The 23,528-nt window shown below is 38.8% G+C and overlaps 1 long non-coding RNA gene across 1 annotated transcript; it reads right to left on the reverse strand.

Annotated features, from left to right (window-relative positions):
• Positions 1-17,328: 17,328 nt before the first annotated feature.
• Positions 17,329-19,946, reverse strand: LOC145621410 (uncharacterized). The gene is made up of 2 exons (XR_014108412.1): positions 18,896-19,946; positions 17,329-17,581 (listed from the first exon to the last, which is right to left on the reverse strand). It is a non-coding gene; the product is annotated as an uncharacterized LOC145621410 (long non-coding RNA).
• Between the last annotated feature and the right edge of the window lie 3,582 nt (positions 19,947-23,528).

Raw genomic sequence — 23,528 nt, forward strand, 5'->3', positions numbered from 1 at the left:
CCGTGCCAATGAGGACGGCAAGTTGACTCCAAACTGGGAGGGGCCGTACAGAATCAGGGAAGAAGTCCGAGATGGCACATATCGCCTTGAGGCAATTGATGGCCGTCAGATCCCACGGACATGGAACACTGATAACTTGAAGAAGTATCATGTTTGAGTTTTGTTTCTTTAAGTACTTAGCCAAAAAGCTATTTATACAGCTAGGTCTACTGACCGAGCCTTGTAATTAAAGCCATACGGCCACAACAATGTACTTTTGACAAAAATTAATGAAAAGTCAGGCATTGTTGAATTATTTGTTGTTATTTATGATTAAAGGCCGAATGAAATGATTTACTAAGTTGCTTCCAATATGGCAACACGGCTTACCATTCTTAATAAATGGCCGAAGTGAAAAGGAAGCAAGGTTGCTCCCAATATAGCAATTCGGCCACACAAAAAAAAAAAAAAAAAAAAGAAACTGATTTAATTCAGAGATCAATGCGTCCGCCCAATTTTAGGCGGACGATTGAGGCAAGGTATTCCGAACTTGTGTAGAAAACAAGTGTCCTTTACAAATAGGGCAAGGGCATACCTAGGCATTTAGCCCGGCCGAGCAAGGAATCTCTAAGTTGAGATAATACTTGGGATTTCTAGGGTGCGTCCGAGCGATAGATTCAACGGACTACTCCTACAATGATAGCCGAACGGCCAATTAAATTGATTCGGTGCTTCACCTAGTCCAAGGGCAATCATTACTATGATTTGATTAACTTGCTAGTCTTCATACCCTTTTAAGGCATAAAAACTACCAAGTTAATCAAACCACTTAGAAAATGGACTAGGCGAACACCGAATAAAGGGGCATACCCCTAGGAACGTACGAAAAGGCATAATATTGAGACATACGAAAAACTTGCAAAAAGCAGAAAATTTGCAAAAAACTGCTAAGTATGAAACAGAAGTAAAAACCGCTCAAAAGGCGGACAAAATTTTCATTAATAAGACCGCACAAAGGCGGCCGAAATGTTTACAAAACCGCTCAAACAGGCGGCCTCAAAATAAGAACAAAAAAAAGAGAAGTACAAAATAAGCTAAGTACACAGTAAGCTGAAAAAAGAAGGAAAGCTGAGCAGACGGCTGCTGGAGGACCTGAGCTCTACTTAGCCGTGTTATCTGTGGCAGGCTCCTCCGCTGTCTTGGCGTCCTTGGCCGGGGCAGCCTTGTTGTCCGCCTCCTCCTCCTCATCCCCGTCCTCTCCGGACTCGGGGGAAGTAACTACTAGTTCTGGAGGAGGCATGCCGGCCTTCCTTGCCTCTTCTTTAAGGCAGACGTACTGAAGCCGCTTCTTGAAGCGTTCCTCGTAATAGGAGGCTTCACCTTCGTCCACCATCAAGTTGAAGGCATCAAAGAAGTATGCCTTAAGCCTGTCTTCAGCATTTTGCTCGATGCGGATGACTTCTTCAACGCTGATCGGCCGAGGAGTTTTAAGTTGCTCCTCATAGTCCGCAATGGACTTCTTTAAGGTCTCCACCTCGACCTTCAGCGCGTCCGCTTCATCTAGAGCAGACTTAAGGTTGGCTTGGGCCAACTTCAGCTCACTTTTCAAGGCTTCGGACGCCTCGAAGCCCAGCTTCCACTTCTCCTTTTCTAGGACGGCCTCGTCCCTTTCAACCCTCATGGCCTCTCTGGCCAAGGACTCCTGTTTGAGTGCCTTGCCCAGTTTGACCAGGTCCTCTGTTTGCCGCGCCGCTTTGTCGGACAGCGCGGTTATTTGGGTCTCAAAGTGTACCCTTTGGACGGCGGCCGTCCCAGTTACAGCATCCTCGGCCTTCCTGATTTCGATCCAAGCCTGCTTCAGCCGCTCGTTCTCTTTATCCTTCCATTCAAGGAAGGCGTTCAGGCGGAGGAAGAGCTGCGGACAGAAGAAGGAAACTTAGTCAAATCTAGAAGAATTTGCTAAGTGTTGGAAAGAAAAGGTATAGAGAAAAGGAAACGTACCTCAGCAGTACAGTTGAGCATAGGGCCGAGGAAGCCCTCATTGATTCCTCGCAGCTTATCACACTGCGCTTGGGGAACCGCGCGAACCATGGCCTCGCGCATGGCCTTCCTGTCCGCGCCAGTCAGTGACTGGCCGGGCAGCCTCATTTGCAACTCCTCTGAGATGTCTGTGGACGACCGTACAAGAAGAGTTAGCTAAAATTTACAAGTACAAGTAAATCAAATGGTACAAGAATAAAGAAGAAAGGCTAACCAGTGGAGAAGCTTGGAGGAGAGAGATTGATGGGAGGGGGCGGCAAAGGAGCCTTCCCCTCATCCGGACGACCCTCATCAGCATCGCTGGACGACTGGTTGACCAGCATCGTCCCGATCCAGCGACCGGTCATTTTTTCTGGGGTTAACTTATCCCCACCGTCCGAAGGGACGGACTCTTCATGGACCTGATCAGCAACAGGTTCCATGGGCTTGGAGGCCCCGCTTTGTGTCAGCCGGGGTTGTTCTCCTTTAGATTGCGTTGTAGCAGTCTGCGACTTTGCCGTTGCCGCTGCCTGAGAAGACGGCTTGGAAGCAACCGTCTTTCTCCTCTTGGATGCGTTCGCATCAGGAGTGGACGTGGCCGGCTGCTTCCGCCTGGCCTTCGGGGTAGAGGAGGAGGTCTGCAAAAATACAAAGTTAGAAAAATACAAAGTACATGATGGCGTCCGTGCGATTTGGGAAAGGAGCTCCCTTCCAGCATGCGTGAACGGACATAAAGCGTCCGTGCAAACTCAGGAACTAGGTTCCTCCCAATATAGCAGAACGGACACAGTAAGGAATGAGAAATTCAAAAAATAAACTAAGTGGTTACCTCTTTGAGTTGCTCGTACATCTTGAAACGAGCCTTGTATCTGGCCAAGTTCACCTCGGACATCTCAACCTCTGCTTTTTGGGCCGAGTCAAGCATAGCGTACGCCTCCGCTGCAAAAACAAAAGGCAAAAGTGTTAGAATATTTTTCTAAAAAACTCTATGTGCGTACAAAAAAGTTTATATATCTAAGTGTCCACCTTGGGGCATGTTCTGGTACAGGCCGTACGCAGACATGAAGATAGGGTCCCTAAGCCAATTGGCAAGAGGAACCCAATGGCTAGGGACTCGTTCAGTTTTGTTGCCCCGCTTGACTCGATTAACTTTGAAGTACTCGAGCTGGTGTTCGTGGCTTGGGTGGATGGGCGGCTTGTCAGGCTTGTGGTCTCCGCGTCCGAGTTGAATAGGCTCTGGACGACACCTGTTCATGCGGAGGTTGAACTCCGCGTCTTGAGTTTTGACACGGTAGAAGCGGTGCTTCCAGTCCCTCCACTTACTGACACGGTCGACCACGACCATGTAATCCCTGGTTGCACTCAAGATGAGCCAACCATCCACATCCTTTTCCAGCCGGGTGAGTGAGTGCATCTCACAAAAGACCGCAAAGTCTGGCGTAAATTTCTTAGCGATGCACGTCACTAAGTACCCAAAAATGTTCAACCAACTGTTTGGCGTCAGTTGGAAGAGGCCGATGTCGTACTCGTCCAGGACAGTCCGGACGAATGGGTGAAGAGGGAAGCGGAGCCCCACATCCAAGGCGGCCCTGTAGACGCAAAACGCTCGTTTGCGCGGCTTCTCCTCATCCCAGGTAGCCACAGCAATGGCCTTGCTGGGGACTTGAATTTCGAATCCCTCCCCCAAATGGAGGGACTCCTTGTACTTCTCAAAATCCTTCCTTAAAAACTTCAGGGCTGTCTCCCCAACTGTACAGGCGTACGGGTCCCTGAAGTTATCTATGTTGGCGACAGTTTCTTCGGCCGCCGCCTCGTCTTCGGCCGTCTCACCCACGGCCTCTTTCTCAACTTCTTCTTCTTCCACTTGGTGAGAAGGGGCACTCCCAAACTCCGAAGACAGCACTCTGTCCAAATCTGCTGCCTCGGCCGAGCTTCGGGCCCTTGAGCTTAGAACGCCCATTGAAGAAGGAACGTCCTCCTCGAACATTGGACGCTTGCCTTTATCCTTGGCAGCTTCCACCTCATTTCCCGAAGGAGGGGCGTTGCGAATAGGCAGGGCGGACGGTTCGCGGATTGAGATTCCTGTTAAGGGTCTGTCCGCCCCACCCAGTTGAGGCCGAGGTTGAGAAGAAGTGGGGACGGACGAACCAGAAGCGTCCGCCCCAAGATCGGAAGGGTTGTCTTTGCAAGCTACCAGCTCGGCCCCATTCATGACCGAGCTGGCGAAATGAGGGAACCTAAGTTCCGGAGCAGGGGCGGACGAGGCGCCTTCAGCTTGAAGGCGTTCCTCGAAAGAAGAAGTGACCTCCACGGCCAAATGATGGGAGCCAGTGGAGGCGGTCGTTGTTTGGGTGGTGGAGTCAGTCTCCACCATTGCACTTGGGTTACTAGGGTCATAAGGGACCCTAGAATTAACCAGACTCCCGTCTGGGTTCCTGGCCGCATGACGCTCACGCGTACGCATGGTTCTTGCCATTGCCTGTTGGGACTAGAGGTGTCAAACCCGAACCGACCCGAAAAAAATTATCCGTTTCGAACTATAACCGATCCGATTTGATTCGAGAAATTCAAGACCCAAACCCGGACTGTAACCGAACTGAACTCAACCCGAATCCGAACTTGACCCGATCTGAACTTAACCCGGCACCGATTTGATCCGACCTGAACTCAACCCGAATCCGATTTGACCCGACCTGAACTCAACCCGAATCGATTTGACCCGACCTGAGCTCATCCCGATCCGAAATTGACCCGACAAATAACCAATCAGATCCGATCTGTTTTGACCCGAACTGATATTAACCTGACCCGATTTTAAATCGATTTGATTTTTACTCGATCCGAATTTAACCTGACCATAATTGATTATTGACCTTTTTATTATTCAAGTTCTTATACTATATATTTACTAATTATTAATAATAAGTTAACTTTTTTACTACAAAGAAATAGTCTGGAGTCTTAAGTTTACTACAAACCCATCACGTGAGACAATCTGACCAAAAAGTAGGTGGGGTCCATATAAAGAGCTCTCTCTTCCTATCTTTCTCCTTCATTACTACTTCCTCTACAATTGTGCATTATCCTAGAATTATAGGCATTATACATCGTACGGTTATATACACACTACATACATATGCAATAATTTATGCTCAAATAAAAAGAATGTACATAGTAACAATTAACTATCAATATGTATAATGTCAAGTTTTTAATATAAAAATTGAATTAGTAATAAAGTAATTCTAACAACTCTAACAAATATCTAATACAAATTGAATTAGTAATAAAACTAATAGTACAGAACTCATAACCTCGTAAGATTGTACAATTGATGAAGAGTTGTCACCCTGTAATAACCTTAAAAAATTGTAAAAATTATACATAACTTGATCAAATGAGAAAACTAAAACTTTGTGCTTCGTAATTAATAATCATATTGAACCAATAATAAGGTAAAAACTCAATAATATCTCTAGATTAAAAATAACCTTATTTGGATATGAATTTGGTCAGCTCGACCAAAATCCAGCCAAACACAAAAAGGCATTGAATTGAAACTGACCATTTAATGAATCAATGGATCAACCTTATCTTAATCAAACCGAACTTGACCGAACTGAAATCATCGGAACCGTAATCAACCCGACCCAAATTCATCCGATCCGAAGTTATCCGGTTAAACCCGTTTTAAACCCGATCCAAATTTATCCGAACCGAAAGTGAACCGATCAGGAGTTGACCCGACCCATATCCGACCCGGACTCGATAGACCATGACCCGAATTTGACCCGACCCGAATTTGACCCGATCCGAGTTAAAAGGATAATTTTGATCCGAACATATCCGACCCGAACAGACCCGACCTGAACAGACCCGACCCAAACTCCATCCGGTTATCCGAATTGACACCTCTAGTTGGGACAGAGAAGAATAAGTGGGGGTGAGTATGTACGCATCAGACATAGACTCACTCCAAGGAGGAGACAACTCTTCTCCGTCCACTCTAGATTCCTCAGTCCCAGGCGAACGGCCGGCCTCATGAGAAGAGTCGGACGAAGCCGAGTATGGATCCAGAATTGAAGTAAAAGAAAGATAAAACAAGGAAAAAATAAAAAAAGGAAATGTAGACGGCCTACCTCTGTACGTTCTGAAAACTTTGAAGGTGGTGGTGAAGCTCTTGAAGGTTGACCGGAAAACTCAAACTCACGGTGGCGCTCTTGAAGATTAAGGAAAAAGTAACTTTCTCTCACTAGAATGCTCTTCCTTCTCTCTAGAATTCACAATTGGGTAAAGTGTGAAAATGAGAATTCACTCCCCATATTTATAGAATGAATTCATGGGGGTAAAATGGTAAAATCATTTTTCCCGCCTAAACATTCAAACGGTAATTTCTTGAGAAATTACTCGAAGAAAGGGCCAGGACGACGTTAGGGTTCTGTTAACTTGTGAAAAAGACCAGACGAACAATTAACGGCACGTTAAAGTGAATTGAAATAAGTGGAAAATTCAAGAATTTTACACCTTCAACACTTAGTCTCCAAAACTTGAGAAAATCTAAGAGGAAAAACGTCCGCCCAGTTCTCGGACGTTTAGTCTAAAACAGGAATTCAGACGTACGAAGCATGATTAGAAAGCCAGGAAGTACGTCTGAAATCATGGAAGCCCGGATTACCCCAAAGAAGATATGTGGCCGTTCTGGGTGGTTAGGAGATAAGCTCCTCCCAGAGTATCAGAACGTCCAGTCTCATTGCTGTGGCCGTTCTGGGTGGTTAGGAGATAAGCTCCTCCCAGAGTATCAGAACGTCCAGTCTCATTGTTGTGGCCGTTCTGGGTGGTTAGGAGATAAGCTCCTCCCAGAGTATCAGAACGTCCAGTCTCATTGATGTGGCCATTCTGGGCAATTAGGAGACCAACTCCTCCCAGAGTATCAGAACGTCCAGTCTCATTGATGTGGCCGTTCTGGGCAATTAGGAGACCAACTCCTCCCAGAGTATCAGAACGTCTAGTCTCATTGATGTGGCCGTTCTGGGCAGCTAGGAGATCAACTCCTCCCAGGGTATGAGGACGTCCAGCTTGAAATAAGTGGACGACCACATGAATTCAGAGGTTAAGCCTCTCTCAGAGTACGAGAGCGTCCAGTACAAAGTATGGACGTCCAGATAAGCAAAAAGCCAAGCTCATTCCAGACTACGAGAACGTCCAGGGCAAAATATATGGACGTCCACGTAGCAAAAAGAGCCTTGAATCAAAAGTATATGGACGTCCAGGGCAGATGGGAAGCAAACCCAACCCAGAGTACCAGGACGTCCAGAGTGCAAGATCAGAGGAGGCGGCCAGTAAGTGTACGCGCCACCCCCTATGAGGGGCAAATGTTTAGGGTAAAAATACCCCAGGTACGTGGCCCAATCTTATAGTGACACGTGGCCCAATAAACAGGCGACACGTGGCCCTATGAGAGTGAGACACGTGTCCACCTGTCATGGTGACACCTGTCAGCCATCTCTAAATGCCCCAATACTGCAATCAGAAAGAGAAAAGGGCCCTGATGACCTCAGGCCCAAATCCCGAGAAAACCTTGAAAGCCGTAAAACGGCGCCCCCCACGACACGTGGCGACCTCTGATTGCGCAACCAATCATGTCACGAGATTTAAGGGTATATTCTCTCACCCCTATATATACCCCAGTCATTTATGATGGGAGGGGTGGATTTTGAGGTGACATTAATACAAGAGCACTAAAGAGCTCCAACTTCTCTCTACTTTCTCTCTCTAGCCTTTTTCGTTTCCGTTCACTAACTTGAGCGTCGGAGGCGAATATTCCGATCACCGGAATATTCGTTATTTTGCAGGTGTCCGAGTCTTTGTCAGCAGAGCGTGACCGGTATCCGAGGGAATCACAAAAAACCCCGAAACAGGTTGTTTTGTCTCTAGCTTTAGTCTTACACATAATGCAAGATTGGATTTCAGGAGTTCCTCGACTCAGGATTTTTGGACCTAGCTTTATTCGCTCTTTTGTCCGTCGGCCCTTCTCTAGGTTAGGAAGGGAAATTGTTTCGTGTTGCCTTCGTGGTTCCCTTTCTTATCCTTTTGCTAATTGCCTTGATTTTGATGGTGCTTGTAAAGTTTAGGATTGTTCTGCTAGGGCAAGTTGGATTTTTCGGCACGCTGATTCAGATTGGGCGGGAGTTCCAGGGCTTTCCTTTCTTGTTCAGCTCTCCGTTCTGAGTTACAAGCGTGCCTCTAGGGTCTTCGGGCTGCTGCCCGTCGTGGCTTTAGGCGCTTGTTGATCTACACTGATTGCTTGACCTTATTTTCTGTCCTTCGAGACGGAAAAGAGCGGGATATTTCTAACTTATTGTTGCTACAGGATATTCGGACAGCTCTTCAGGAGTTCTCAACTTACAAACTTTGCAATGTTCCGCATAGTAGGTCGCCCTGACACATTGGTTAGCGGTGTAAGCTCGTCGTCGTCGTTTTCTTTTTTGGTCCTTTTAATTTGTTTGTTTTTTTTTGTTTGTTTTTCGTTATTAGTTCTTCTTGTAATTAAAAAAAAAAAAGAAAAAGAGAAAGAGAGAGAGAGTAATTTCTTGACTTTACAGTTGTTAGTTTTTTTGTTTTCAGAAAAAGAGCCCCTTTTAAGTATTCCCCTAGTACTAACAAAAGCCATACACAAACTGAATCATCGTGACCAACAGAAGGCATGTTTACATAAGGAGTTACCCTATGAGAGTATGAGGTAATGTCTTCTGAATTTTTACATTATTATTAAACAAAAACAAAACAAAAAAAAATATGCACACCAGGTGGCCAAATGTCTGTGAGCTAAATACTATGTACTAACATAATTTTAATTTTTAAGATCCAAAACATAATAACGTAACACGACTATATAAGGAATTATCACACGAGTATCTATAGTAATTATAAACTTATAATCATATAATTTAAATTTTAGATAGAAGATACAAATTCAAATGCATGCGTTTATAAGGAATTATAACACGAGTATATATAGTGATTATCTATACACCGAGCATACATAATTAAAATATTCAATCTTTGAACCCTCCTCGGCTTGCTCTTGAGCCACCAAAGAGTACTGATGAAGCTTCTTGTTAGCTTCATTTGCTTGTTTCTTTGCCTCTTTCACTACATTTTTGCAAATTTAGTTCACTTAAGTGAATTTATTTGAACTTAACTTGACTTATTTGAACTTATTAAAACTTATTTTAGTTGTATTTTGAATTCAGGGTAGCCCTTTTCATAACTTATTTTTCTGAACTTAACTTAATTATCTAAACTTATTTTTTTCTAAACTTAACTTATCTGAACTTATTAGACTTGAAAAAAGTGAAAATAAGGTGAACAGAACAGACCCCAAGTCTTTTGGAAATTTATCACTACCCTTCTTTTCACTCCTCTTACTCGTCTTTTATAGTTTTATATAAACCGTAGAATTCTAAATTAAATTTTTTTTCTTGCTTTTGACTTTGCTTTTATAGTTTTTTATAAACCTTAGAACTCCTCTTAATCATTGACTTTGCTTTTATGAAACCATATTCTAAGAAGGGTAGGGATCAATTTAAAAAGACTTTTCTTTTATCTCACTTGTCAAAGCACTGTTTAAATTTAATCACTATGTATTATGATTGTATGTTACATAGAAAGCTTATAAAAATTGTTCACTAATGCTATAAACTTTTCCTCTTTTCACTAACAATGAGTAATGAGCGGCAAATTGCATACTCCACGGCGAGCTCCCAGAGCAATATGTGCAGTGTGATGTTGGCAGCCTTCATATCCCTATGAATAATTTTTGAATTACACTGCTCATACAAAGTCCACGGTGAGCTCCCTGAGCAAGATGCAAGCGCTTTGTCACAGGTCGTCTCCCACACCAAGGATGGGCGTCAAGAGGGTCACTAGGCAGCAAGGCAACAATCGGGGCTAGGGGGCTTGCCTGGGTGCTCAGCTAAGCACCTCCCCCTATAGAGCTTTATATAGTACCTTGCTTAAAATCCTAGTGAACACCCACTTGACAGTAACACAATAATGGGCCATTTGAACGGGCTAATGGGCTCCAAATGGGCTCAAATTTTGGGGTCCACCATATTTTGGGCCAAGGAAGACCATTGAGGTGTCAGTTTTCCAAACGGAGGTCCCGAAGTATGATTTTGGGCAGCAGGCAGCCCGGAATACGTGAGATGCTTCTAGAAGGTTCCGGGTTTGTCTAGAGTAATCTTTTGATGGAGTATTCTAGAGGGGATGTCTTTAGAATATTCAAGGGTCTTCATGTACATAGTAGAAGGGTCTAGGGTCTTCTTGTATGTACATAAGAGTTGTAGTGTTCTAGAATGTTCTAGGGTGGTCTTGAACATTCTAGCTAGGGAAGGATGTAGAAACCTCCTTGTATCTATGTTCCTTTGGAGGTGGGAACGTTCTAGAGTAGTAGTCTAGAACCCTCCATTTGAGGAGGTTAGGAATTCTCTAGAAACTTAAGGGTTAGCTTGGATGCCTATAAATAGGCCATCCTATTCATTTGTACATTTCAGCCAACACAAGCCAACACAAGTGTAAAGTTCTCTCAAGTAACAAAGCTTTCCTTTGAAATCTCTTGTGAGCAACATACTTCTCTTACTTACCAAATTCGTAGCACACTTAGCCTAGCAAAACAAGGGGAGTCCTGACTAGGAGACTAACGGATGCTGTCGACTAGTGGACCGCGTGCAAGGGGACTTAGGCAAATAAGTCAGCACGTGACAGCTTGCTCCAATCTAATGTAGGCTTATCCCCACATAGGTCTGAAAATAAATACATATTAGCAGAAAAAATGCACCCATTTTCCACTTCTTTAGAATAAATGCATTGGATATTAAGCATTGGATATGCAAGTTTTCTCATGAAAAGAAATGAGCAAGCTGGAAAGCAGATCCACATCATAGAGTCAGAGAATACTGTTATAGCATAGTTTGTAGACTTTGTACTTCATACACAATTGAACAAAGACACATTACACACATTCATCATTTCATATGCATATCTATGTTGGATATCTAACTATTAAACCTGAGTAACCATATGACTATGTAACTAAAATATAAAGTAAACCATACTCATTAATATAAATCAAACCATACTCATTAATATCTAGTCTGAACGGAAAAAAAAAATCTGATCATTTCACTCAAACAAGAAACTACGAAATTGAAGGTGAATTTGAACATTTATTGCTGTAATCACAAAAAAAAAAAAAAAAAAAAAAGAAAAAAAAAAAATCATGATTAAAGATGATATACAAAGAAAATAAAGACCAACCTCTCAACCGATCTAGCTTTCTAACCACTATTAAAGTCAAGAAAGGCCACATTGCACCTCTACATTAAGGTGTATAGTAGCTACCTTATACCGATCCTGCAAACAATAATACATTATTAAAGTCAATATAGAGGCCACATTGCACCTCTGTTCAGAAAATTTTAGAGGAGGTTCAGCAGGTAAGTTATGTTTTTCCTTGAAGAACTATAATATGAGAAGATCTGGTAATTTAGCATGAAATGAAGAAGCAACACTAAATGATATGAAGTAGTTGTTCAAGAGAGGCCTGGATATTAAGAATTGGTTGGTCATATATTGATACATAAACTTCCTTTGCTATCCTGGAGATCTGCAAGATTGCCGGGATATGGCTCCCACAACAGCCCTAAAGCCCTTCATGTTCAGCAAAATAGGAGGTTAATGGTAAAACTACATCAAGGAAGCGCATTATCATGTCACTAACCAAAGAGACAAGGGGTAAGACCCGGATTAAGTGAAGGCGTTGTCCAACGTGGGTGGTTACCTTAACCGCTCACTATCCCCACTACTTAGCCCATCCCTAGATTTAAGGCATCTTGCCTTATTATAAGCATCGTTCCTTAAACATCCCCACTCATTACTTCAAGAATCGAGCGTAACCCCTAGTTTAACTGCCAACCTTTGTAGGATGTCCCCATTTCGGTTGGAATTATTAAAGGTTTAAGTGTGATTCGCAACGAACCTTGTTGCTTGTAAGGACTTACTAGAGTTACTACCCATATCCTACATTTTTACACTCGCGTTGTTTCAAGTCAGTTTTATGAGTGGAGTGGCACCCCGTGCACACCCCCGGCTTAAAATCGATACATCGATTAAGCTAGTGAGTTATCGCATAACACACCATGAGTATGGAAACAAGCAATGTAATGAACCAAAAGCAACCATTCTTTTCATTGATTAGATACTTTACAATGCATATATACATTAAAGTAAATGAAACTTGAACTGGAATGAAAAGACAACAAAACAACCAACACCTAACATAGATAAGTAAGAATCCTCACAAAGGATATCTTTCAGCCTTGCGGACCAAAGGAACCGAAATTGGGCTTGAACTTGGCATACTCTGGGGTAGTCGGGTTGTACTCCGGCGATGCGCAAGTAGGGTTATATTCCGGTGATGGAATCGCCATATTTCCCTCATCATCACCTAAGTGATATCCCTTCCAATTGGGAGAACCCTCCGACTTGGCAGGAGCGTCATCCACACTCTCATCCTCAGTGTCCACAAGGTTGACCACCTCCCCGGCCTTGGTTGCTACCTTGATGAGATTGGACGCTTGCGTCAATTTCTTAGACCTTTCTTTGGGTACAACATCTAACTTGCTCCCTTGTACCGGCGAGTCTTCAATCCAACCACCTGCATGAGCAACAATAGCATTGCAAAGAACGAAATTAGTCACAGATTCTACCTCCAACTTCGAGGAGGGAACTTGTGAGATGAAATTACTGCTAACATCCCACACACGGCTGCACTACTTCTCCATAACTTCCGCTTGACGGTTGTCCATAGAGAACATTTTCCCAGCCTTTACTTGATCCCACCAAAAGGACCATGGATTCTCAAGGTTGAATCAAAGCTTCTCACGATTCTCGTTCACAAGGGCCTTCAACTGGCTAAGGGACAACGATGGATCACTCGCGTGCAGCACCTCGCCTGCCAAATCCCCCAAGTAGGTCATCACCTTGGCGTACAAGGGGTCCTCATCTAAGAGGTCCTCTAGTTCCTCCGTGGTTGAGGGGTCCTCGTCCTCGTAGGAGGCACAAAACCGCTTGGTTCACAACTAATAGCACGAAGGGGCTTTGCTGCAATCGGGCTGACTGACACCCCTTAGGAATATCCCTTGTGAAGGTCAACTTCCTAACTGTAGGGTTTGACACTGACCATGATTGCTTTCCTGATCAAAATGGAGGAGGTCTCATTTTTGTTGCGTAGCTTATGTAGAACTTGCCTTTCCAGGTCAACTTCCTAACTCTTCACTCATGCCACGTCATGAATATGCTTCAATACCTAAAAGGCTTATCTCTACTTGTTTCCACTATTCTCCATTAAAAATGGGTCATTATAGGGCCAAGATAAAGACATGGCCAAAACACACAAACACACACAATCAGCAAAGCTGAGTACATAAGCGTAACTAAACACACTAACATGCTTTCACCTATCAACACACACTTACCTCAATGCACCTGTGAACAAGCACACACAACCTTCAACAAGACTCATAAGCTAGCCACTAAATAATTTATTTAGCGTTGATTACGCGTCGAACGGGTTTCCAACTCTACCTCCCCCAAATAAATTGAGGTTAAGTGGCACGGGAGCTAACCGTGTCAGCGACAAAACCACTCAAAGGTGGCGGAATTCCAGCGCATAAAAATAATAAAAAGGAATGTACAGCGTCCTGTACTCCGTTAGAAGTTATGATCAAATATAAAGTCACATAACTCCCCCCATAAGTTCATACTCAAGGTATATACGTTCCAAGAGTTTTGGTGCGTAATCTCTTTCACTTTACGTTGTTTTACATATTATTAGACTTGGTGATGACTCTCAAAGAATATCAATTCAATCATCAATAATTATTCAATTAACAAACATACCAATTTAATTCTTGAACATTTAGTGACCACATAATATTTAATGTTGAACCCTTTTTAATTTTACCTCAGTGTCAAAGACACCTTAAACGCATAAAGCACCAAAAATCCTATCCCTCGGTGTTAAAAACACCTTAAGTGCACAAAGGCACCAACATACAATTTATTCCTCGTGTACATAGACACTTTTATAGCTCCTTCCTCATGCTTAAAGCATCAATAAAAATTATATGAACCATAATAAAATTCCTTTTAAATATTCCAAACCAAATTAAATATTTAGTTTAATTAAACTTGCACTCTAACATGCCATGAATAAAAATGTAGTCCATATAATCATGCCAAAAAATATAATTTTCCAATCCATAAACCATCACAAATAATTCATGCTTCACAATTCAATTACCAACACCAAAAAATTCACAAATTCCATACTTAAACCTTAGCATGATACTACTTGTAATTAGGGTTATACACAGTTTGGTCTGGACCGTAACCAAACCAGACCAAACCACAGTTGGTTTACGGTTTGGAAAAATATGGTTTGGTTTCGATTTTTGGGGAAATATGTTTTGCGGTTTGGTTTGGTTTTTCAAAAATTATAAACCAAACCAAACCGTAAACCAGTAAACCGCATTTTAAAATTTATATAATTTTTAATTAAATTAAAATAGTTATTATATATTATTAAAAAAAAAATTTAAAAAAAACAAAAAAAATGAAAAAATCATTAGAAGTCTATACTATACGGTCCGTATACTACTATACACTATACTCATTCTCAAATATCAATACTTAAAATTCAATAGGTCATATAACTCATATTGCTCTTATTGTGTTAGCACTTAGCACTTGATTAGTTGGTTGTTATTTTTATTAAAACTTTGTAGTATAATTTAATCCCTTTGGGCTAATTATTGAAACTTTATTATAAATTTATTAATATTTGACAATTTTTTTGGAAAAAATGTCGTCTCATCATAAACCGCAAACCAAACCGCACCAAACCGCATTATTACGGTTTGGTTTGGTTTGGTTTCAATACTAATATGGTTTGTTTTGGTTTGGAAAATTGACCAAACCGTATTTTGCGGTTTGATTTGGTTTAGACTCAAACCGCACCAAACCAGACCATGTTCACCCCTACTTGTAATTGATTTAAATCAAGTCTAGCATGATACTAAATCACCAAAATATGCTAAGTACACGAACGTACCTTGAGTACGATCTTAAAATCGCCACGACTAATAGAAATTGCTTACTTCGAAGTCTCCTACACATTAAAGTTATAATAGAGTATTAAATTCCACTCTAAACAAATTTCCAGCAATATATACTCTTATAAAACCCGTCATAATTTAATTAAAATAAGCTGAAATTATATTTAAAACCGCATACTTAAGTCTCAATTAATGGGTAATTGAAATTCCTTCAAGAAACTTAATATTAAGTGCTCTACATAAAATTCCAGCACTTTATTTTAATTAAAACTTGTTGTAATTAAGCCTTAAAACACTTGAAACAAAGATCTAAACCAATATACATCATAATCCTTCAATAATTCATAAATCAAGAAACTAGGATTTCAAAAATTGGGGCTTTTTAATTAAAACCAAATCTGAAAATTAATCAACATAATTATTATAATCAAACATCAAAATTAAATCCCAAACTCATAAATTACCATTAGATTAAAGCATAGATTAAGTTAGAGTACGAAAGATTAGATCTTTAAGTTGTTTTTTTTTTCGGAAACCAAGACTGCCGACAGCAGGCCGGCGCCACTGTCGGCTGCTGCCAGCAGTGGTGGTCGCCGCTTCTGCCGGATGGGTGGCTTGTGGTCGGCGGCCCACCGGTGGTGGTGGTGGTCCGAAAACAAAGGGAAAGGGGAAGGAGAAAGAAAAAGAAAAAGAAAAAAAAAGAAAGAAAAATAAGGAGAAAAGGGAGAAAAGTTTACCTTGGGTTTTCTCCACTCTGGGCAAAGTTGATTTGCCTCATAAGAGGGATATTTATACCCCTTCTCTACCAACCCCTTTTTCCCTAAACTTTCCTCTTTTAATTTTCCAAATCCCTTCCCTAATAAAATTTGCTAAAATCATACTTTCTTAAAATAAAACCCTAACTTTTATAAATAAAATAACTAAATAAACTTTCCTTTTATAAAAAAAAAATATTAGTTAAAATACCATAATTAAATATCACAATTATTTAAATACTTTATAAAATACATTCTTTTATTAAAGTACGTATAAAAATACGGGATATTACAGTAATTGTTCTTGCATTTGGGTTTTCTGCGACCAATACACCTTGTCCTTTATTTCTTGTAATTTAGTTATTCATTCATTCTCTATAGTTAATATTGTAGTCGTCGTACATCCTAGCCTTAGGTTGCCCTTAGGCGAAATTTGGCATAAATGGTACCATACTTGTAGTACACCTACTAGGCTACTATACCCATGTTTATAATGATTTTGTAAGTACATGTGTTCTCAAAATTTATAATGGCCACAAACTTGTAATTTGATGCTTTTTACTATGTTTATTTCCTTCTCTCCTTTCTTTATGTTTATCACCCCTTTTACGTAGGGTTGAGCAAAGTACAGTGTGGACCACATCAAACTACAAACTAAACCGTATTAAATTAGTTTGGTTTGGTATGAGGTCTGGTTTGTAAAGATATCAAACAACAATTTTACGGTTTGATTTGATTTACAAATATTTTGCAATCTTGCGGTCTCTTTTGGTTTACAATTTATCAATCCTAGATCCTTGATATATGGAGAATTGGCGAAGATTAGGAATAAATTATTGGAGTTTGTTTGAAAGATTTAATTCATGGATTGTTTATTATGCCGCTTTCCAATCAGTAAGAAAAAATTAGATGTGATCGACAGTTCGACACTAGAATTTGTTCTTGCTTCTCAAAACTATGTCAGGTTGATAAACTCTCTCATAGAAGGCTACTTGATTCAACAAACAAACAAGATATGAACGATTGAATGTAATATAACCACTTGGGGTTTATTTAGCACCCTAAAGAGAGACATACTTTCAACTCACCATTTCATTACTATCAAACAGCTTGGGTCTTAAAACAAGCCTGAGGTGAATTAATTTTAAACCCCTGTGGTGGGTTGCTTGTTTTGGGGATTGGGACAACTGGACAAGCGGGAGTACTGAGAGTGGCTGCTAATCGATGTACGTTTTACAATTACAGGTTCTAAGGATGGAAGGAATGTTTTTTTTTTTTGGTGTTCCACCCTGTAACGCCTCGGCTTTTAATTGGCGTTACCGAAACGTACTTAACCCGTCATTCGCAGCGGAATTAATTAACCATGGATAAACCATTCTTTACTCATCATACGTAGGGGAATCAATCATATAGATAATCTCATAATCACCTGTGGGTTATGGGCCCACAAATAAACATACTCCTTAATTAGAAAACTCAATAATTAATACAACTCCAATCTTCCTTACTGTAATAAAAATTATTTATCTCTCGATAAAACTTTATCCCAATAAATCGTAAAATAAAAGCCTTGATTCCGTAATTCCTAAACACTGTAAATTCCTTTAATGACTTTGCTTTTGACTAACTCGAGCTCCATCATCATCATTCCTGTAAATGTCCATAAAAAAATAGAAAACAGAGGAAAATTCCAAAAATGAGTGGAAAACTCAGTAACATTACTCTAGCTCGTAAAACCGTTTTTCTTTCAAAATCATTTGAGCACATATCTTATTCCTTATGCATTCATAGTTGTTCAGAAATAATATAATATCATTATTTTTAAAAGTTGAGTCGGCAAGGATCATTCCCTTTACATAAGATCATAGGTAAGCACAGGTTTTGGACATAACATAACTTTCATTCGTGTGGGATTAATTCCCCATTTCATTAACATACTTTCCTCCATCTATAACTCACTTATTTTCTATGTTCAGTTCATTTTCCATTGTCGACAAATGTAACCTCGTATCATATTAAATCATTTCTGAACAACTTTATACCTCATCTAAATTCATAGCACATTGGCACAATTCATAATCATTCATTCGTAACACTTAATTGAATAAAATAATCATCAGCGTTAAACATTTAACAGGGGCATAACATAACAGATCACGTCCACATATCTTATAGATTAATAAAATAACTAGAAACACCTGTTATTCATAGCATTCTTATCACCTTGTATGATGGTATGACATCTTTATGAACGATCGTACATATCAGTATATCGTAAAACTCATTAATAGAGTATCCTTGTGAGTTCTCGTAAGTCCTTTAACAAAATTCAGATATTCGTAATCTTTTTGGTGGACATGCTAGTCGCTGGACAGTATGACATGGCGGAACGTCTTCCGCGATGGGCCGGTGCCCATAACATAGAGCTGGTGCTCGACATAGTTGGGCAGGTGCCCCATGGGTACATGCATTGCATGACCGAAACATAACATATACTGCCAGACGGACTAGGTCTTTCACTTTCATTTATTAAGTTATGTATCTTTTAATAAGTTATTCGTAGTTTATTAACATACTTTCGAGAGTTCCGCAAATTAAGAAAACATTGTATACATGTAAAATCATTCATATAAGTCATAAGACTGAAATATATCAGTGAACATGTTGATCATCTCGCAAGTCATTTATACCAGAATATAAAAGATCATGTCATGTCATTTGCACATACCACACTTTTAAATCATAACATGCCAAACATACCATACATGCATACGTATGATACAATAACATGTCATTAAAGTTACACACGTGCACTCATAATAACTAGATATAATTGTCACACATACAGGTCTAAACACATGTAGTAGCTAAACATAATAGTTACAGATACGGAACTGAACACAATTGCTAAACATAATGGTTACACATACAGGGCTAGACATAATTGCTAGACATAATGATTACCTCATTCGATCATCTTTAATCATCTCACTTAGCCTCATAATTATCATCCGAGCTCTATAACCTCCATCATTAGTTTCTCATTGCTATGACTCATTCGATCATGCCCAGTAATAATAAATATTCATTAGTAACCTCTCGATTCAAAACCTTTGACGGAACCAATATAAACTTATCTTTATAGAATAAAACAAGTATTACATTACTAGAGTAAAACAAACACTACTATGAAAATAGGTACTACTAGTCTACTACTATTCATATTACTAGTAGAGAAATAGATTAAAATCATATATACTACTACTATTCATATTAGTAGAGTAAAAGGATTCAAAACTCAAATCTCTTTAATAATTTAAGTATGAAAGCAATAACAAGACTCATTTTAGAGAATTAATCATACGAAATACAGTAAAATCATTTCTTATGTCAAGTGATTATTTTAGATAATAAACAAGTATAAAATAGCATAACATAGGTACTACTCCTGTTATTATTATCAAGGAAAAATAATAGTGAAATCCAAAGTATGAAATCATTCTCATAAGAGTCATAACTAAAATTAAAAGTAACAAAGTAAACTTACTTTGGTGATATTGAAAAGAAGTAGGTTCAATTCAAGAACTTGGTTTTAAAAGACCACTTGTGTCTCGGTAAGAACAGAACATATATATCACGAACATGGAGAAAGAAGAAGAGTGGGCTACAATCAGAGGCCGCGTCGGGGTGACTTGTCAACGGCAAGGGAGGGGTGGCACCGCCTTGAACAAGTACGTAAGGGGTGGCGGTGGTTGTGATAAAGCTATTAGTGATATTTCTTAATTTAGCCGTCGAACTTTTTGGCTATTCTTATACTTGCTGCTAGGAAGAAAGAAAGGATAATGACCAAGTTTGCTAAAGATAATCATAAGTTTTTAAGCAACAAATAGCAAGAAAGCAAAACTAGACTAAGCTAGTTCATTGCTTAGCCGTGAAGAATGGAAGTAAAATGAAGAGGCAAGCTTTGTCTTTTGCGAGCAAGGACATAATGGTCATTTCACTATCTCGGGTAAAAATAAAGATCCTGATGCAAATTTTTCAATATTTGACAAAATATAAAAATATGACTTATTAACCCGAAATACATTTTAAAATAATTACTTTGCTTCGTATAATTAGGTTCTGAAATAATATAATCATAAAATAAGATTAAGAATAAAATAGTCATACTGGGTAAAATATAAATTAAACTTTAATTAGGCTAATAAAATAAAATTAGAGTATAATAAATCAAGTTTTAAAATCTCGGGTATTACACACCCGGTTTACCCTTAAGGCTAATCCAGATCCGGGGATTAGTTTTGGGTGGTTAGGTTCCAGCCCCTCCCAATTGTTGTTACGGGGGATTGAACACAGGTCCTCCCTACCAAGTGTGTCCCAATCACCACTACACCAACATCCAATTGGTTGGAAGGAATGATTATCATAGTGTTAATTAAGAAGAATAAAGTTCAATATGTTGATTGAGACCGATAATGGGAAAGTTAAACGATATCCTTGATTTGGTCTGTTATTTTATTTGTTTTTACTTTTCTCCTTTCTTAACAAAGGATTAAATCTTTTATTATTAAATCTTGCATAAATATGCTAACGAGCATTAATAAACGCTTAACTGCAATCTTATATATATTCAATCCGAGCATCAACGACATTGAACGAAGAGCGTATCGCACTCCGTATGCAACTAGTGTAATATCAAAATTAAGCTATCTGCTTTATACCTAAAATTGAGCTACTTGCAATCAAGGTTATTAAAATCGGGATTCTACTTTGAATCGGAAGGGCCTCTCAAAATCGAATCGTAAAATCGAATCGTAAAATCGAATCGTAGAATCGTAAAATTCTACGGACATGCATAATCAAGACGTTATACCCAAATTTAATTGAAAATTTTTAAATTTTAAGTTTAAAGCCTAATTATTAATAGAAAATAGTTGTTTATCCACTAAACAACCAATAATTGACAATATATACTTATAAATAACGTTGTAGGCATGTCTTAAACTTATAATGTTTTCGCTAGTTAAGAGAAATATGTAGAATCGGGTAGAAACGTAAATCGAATCGTATGACATACATAAATCGTAAAATCGTAAGATTTTAAGATTTAAATCGGGATTTTAATAACAATGCTTGCAATGCACACCGTGTTCAACACTAAGGTTGTTTGGGTGGATTATGCTAATCCTGAATATTTCATATTTGATATAACGTGCTCTAATTAGGTTGTTGAAAAAAGGAGGACAGTGGCTTTTTAGAGCAAAATTAAAGGATTAAATGTCATTTGTTTTCATGTTGGAAGCTCAAATGAAAAAGGCCCAAAAAAGGTAAAAATTATAGGTTACATACAGTATCAAATTGATTACGGAGTATATGATTAGATAAGAAATCAGAATTATAAATCCAATTCTATTGGCTTAATCTCATGTTGGAAGCCCAAATCATTAAAAGCCCAAATTTAAAGGCCTAACATAGATGTTTGTGGCCATTATAAAAATGTGAGAACACATTAGACTTAGTTGGTTGCCCCACCAATTATCAAATTGATTCTATGATGAAAATTTGAGCTAATACATTGATAATGATTAGAATTATAAACCAAACTCATTGATCTAAAAAAGCTGCATTTTGTAATGGCATGTCACTTGAAGTTCTGATATAGCTAGATCGAACACATTAGACAATGATAATTATAATGTCATTAAACTCACCAAAGATTATTACAAAACATACTGCACCAAATCCGAACTAAACTCAACAGTCAAAGCATTAGCATCAGGAACAGATTAACAGTCTAACCACCAGCAACTAATAAGCAAGGGGAACATCCACCAACAACACAACAATCGACAGCATAACACCACCACCACCAGCACTGCATAAAAAACATCAAGCCTTGTCAAGAACAATGTTACTAAGTACCTTTATCAGTCTATTGTATGAGAGATTTTTTTGAACTTAAATTTCAACATAGCTTGAGATTTTCATACACAAATTTAACATTGTATCTTACCAATTTGCAACAAAACAAAACTACCATTCATATGTCAAGATGTTCAACCTACCCATTCTTTAAACACATACATACCCAACAGTGGTGGAGCTAGGAATTTCAAATCAGAGGGACAAATAGACATAGCACAGTTGAAAAACGAGTTGGAAATTTGGAATAAATCAATACTAAAACGCATAGATGGCACAAATAGTTGTTTAATACTACATTCGTTAATTACTATATACAATTTTGAAATTTTTTATATCTCATAAATAATACCCTAAACTTGCACATAATATTAACAGATGTACTTAAAGTTTTACAACCAAAAAATCCAAAATAAGTAGTTAAAAAACAGTCTTAAAAAAAAAGTAGTTAAAAAACAAACATCGATTCTATACTAATTCTTCCTCTGAAAATATTTGCTTAAGCTCGAAGGGGATTTGATCCCGCGCTTATAGATATGGAGAGGACTTTGTTATCAAAACAAAACCACTACACCATCTTTATCATTATGACCAGTAATGCACAATTATATATATATATATATATATATATATATATATATAACTTATTTCTTTTTAAAAGTGGGGGGACAGTTGTCCCCCCTTGTACTCCCTAGCTCCGCCTCTGCATACCAGTTAAATTTTAAAGTCTTACATTATTAAAAATAACTATATCATACCTTATTTGCTGAGGCATTTGATCTCTTTCCATTGCTTCAGTCCTCAAGTGTGATTGAGCATGGCCTTCAACATCAAATTGAAACTGAATCTAAATTTGCTCTTCTCTAAAAGCAATCATATGTACGGGATAAACCAATTAATACATATGTTGCAATTGTTCAGGTGAATTTTTTACTATTATTCCAGAATAAATAGGAATATTTTATTGTTACAATTAAATAGATAATAAATGTTTATTTACACTTGTGAGTTGGTGGGTGTGTCGGTACGAGTCTCGTAGACGAGTTAATCCTTGCTCTAATCTATCTTGATAAGTACTTCCAGTTTTATTTGAACGCCGCTGACTAGGTAGTGTAGTCCGACACCCTTCGTTCAAAATTTCGGTTTGCACTAGAGTCAGTCATTCCCCCTTTCCCATGCCTACCCCTTGACCCACTAGTTTAACTCCTACATAAAAGTCATTACATAATGATTGCACATTAATTAGAATCGTAATATTTGAGTCCATTATCAAGTCACTACACGACGTCGTGGTGGTCTTATTCAAATTGAAGTCATTGTGAGTGTAAAATGTTTTTTTTGCATTGGTAAAAAATCCACATCTATTAGCCTCAACAGCATCATGCAATTCAATGATATAGTTGATTCTCATTGTATCATTCCAGAAAATCATATTTTGTAAAACCATGTTATTGTTTATGTATATCAACAATAACAAATTAAATTAATTAGGGTTAGAATTAAAATTTGAGTGTATAAAATGTTATACATAGTGTGTATCACAACAGATAAGTCATACATATTTACCTTTTCTTCTCTTTTCTTTCTTAAATGAGCAAATAACAATACTATTTAATAATAAAGTTTTTTTTTTAAAAAAAATAAAATAAAATTAAGTGTTTAATTTAATGATCAT

Source organism: Chenopodium album, chromosome 27, assembly GCF_948465745.1.
Source record: "Chenopodium album chromosome 27, dcCheAlbu1.1, whole genome shotgun sequence".
Lineage (NCBI taxonomy): Eukaryota > Viridiplantae > Streptophyta > Magnoliopsida > Caryophyllales > Amaranthaceae > Chenopodium > Chenopodium album.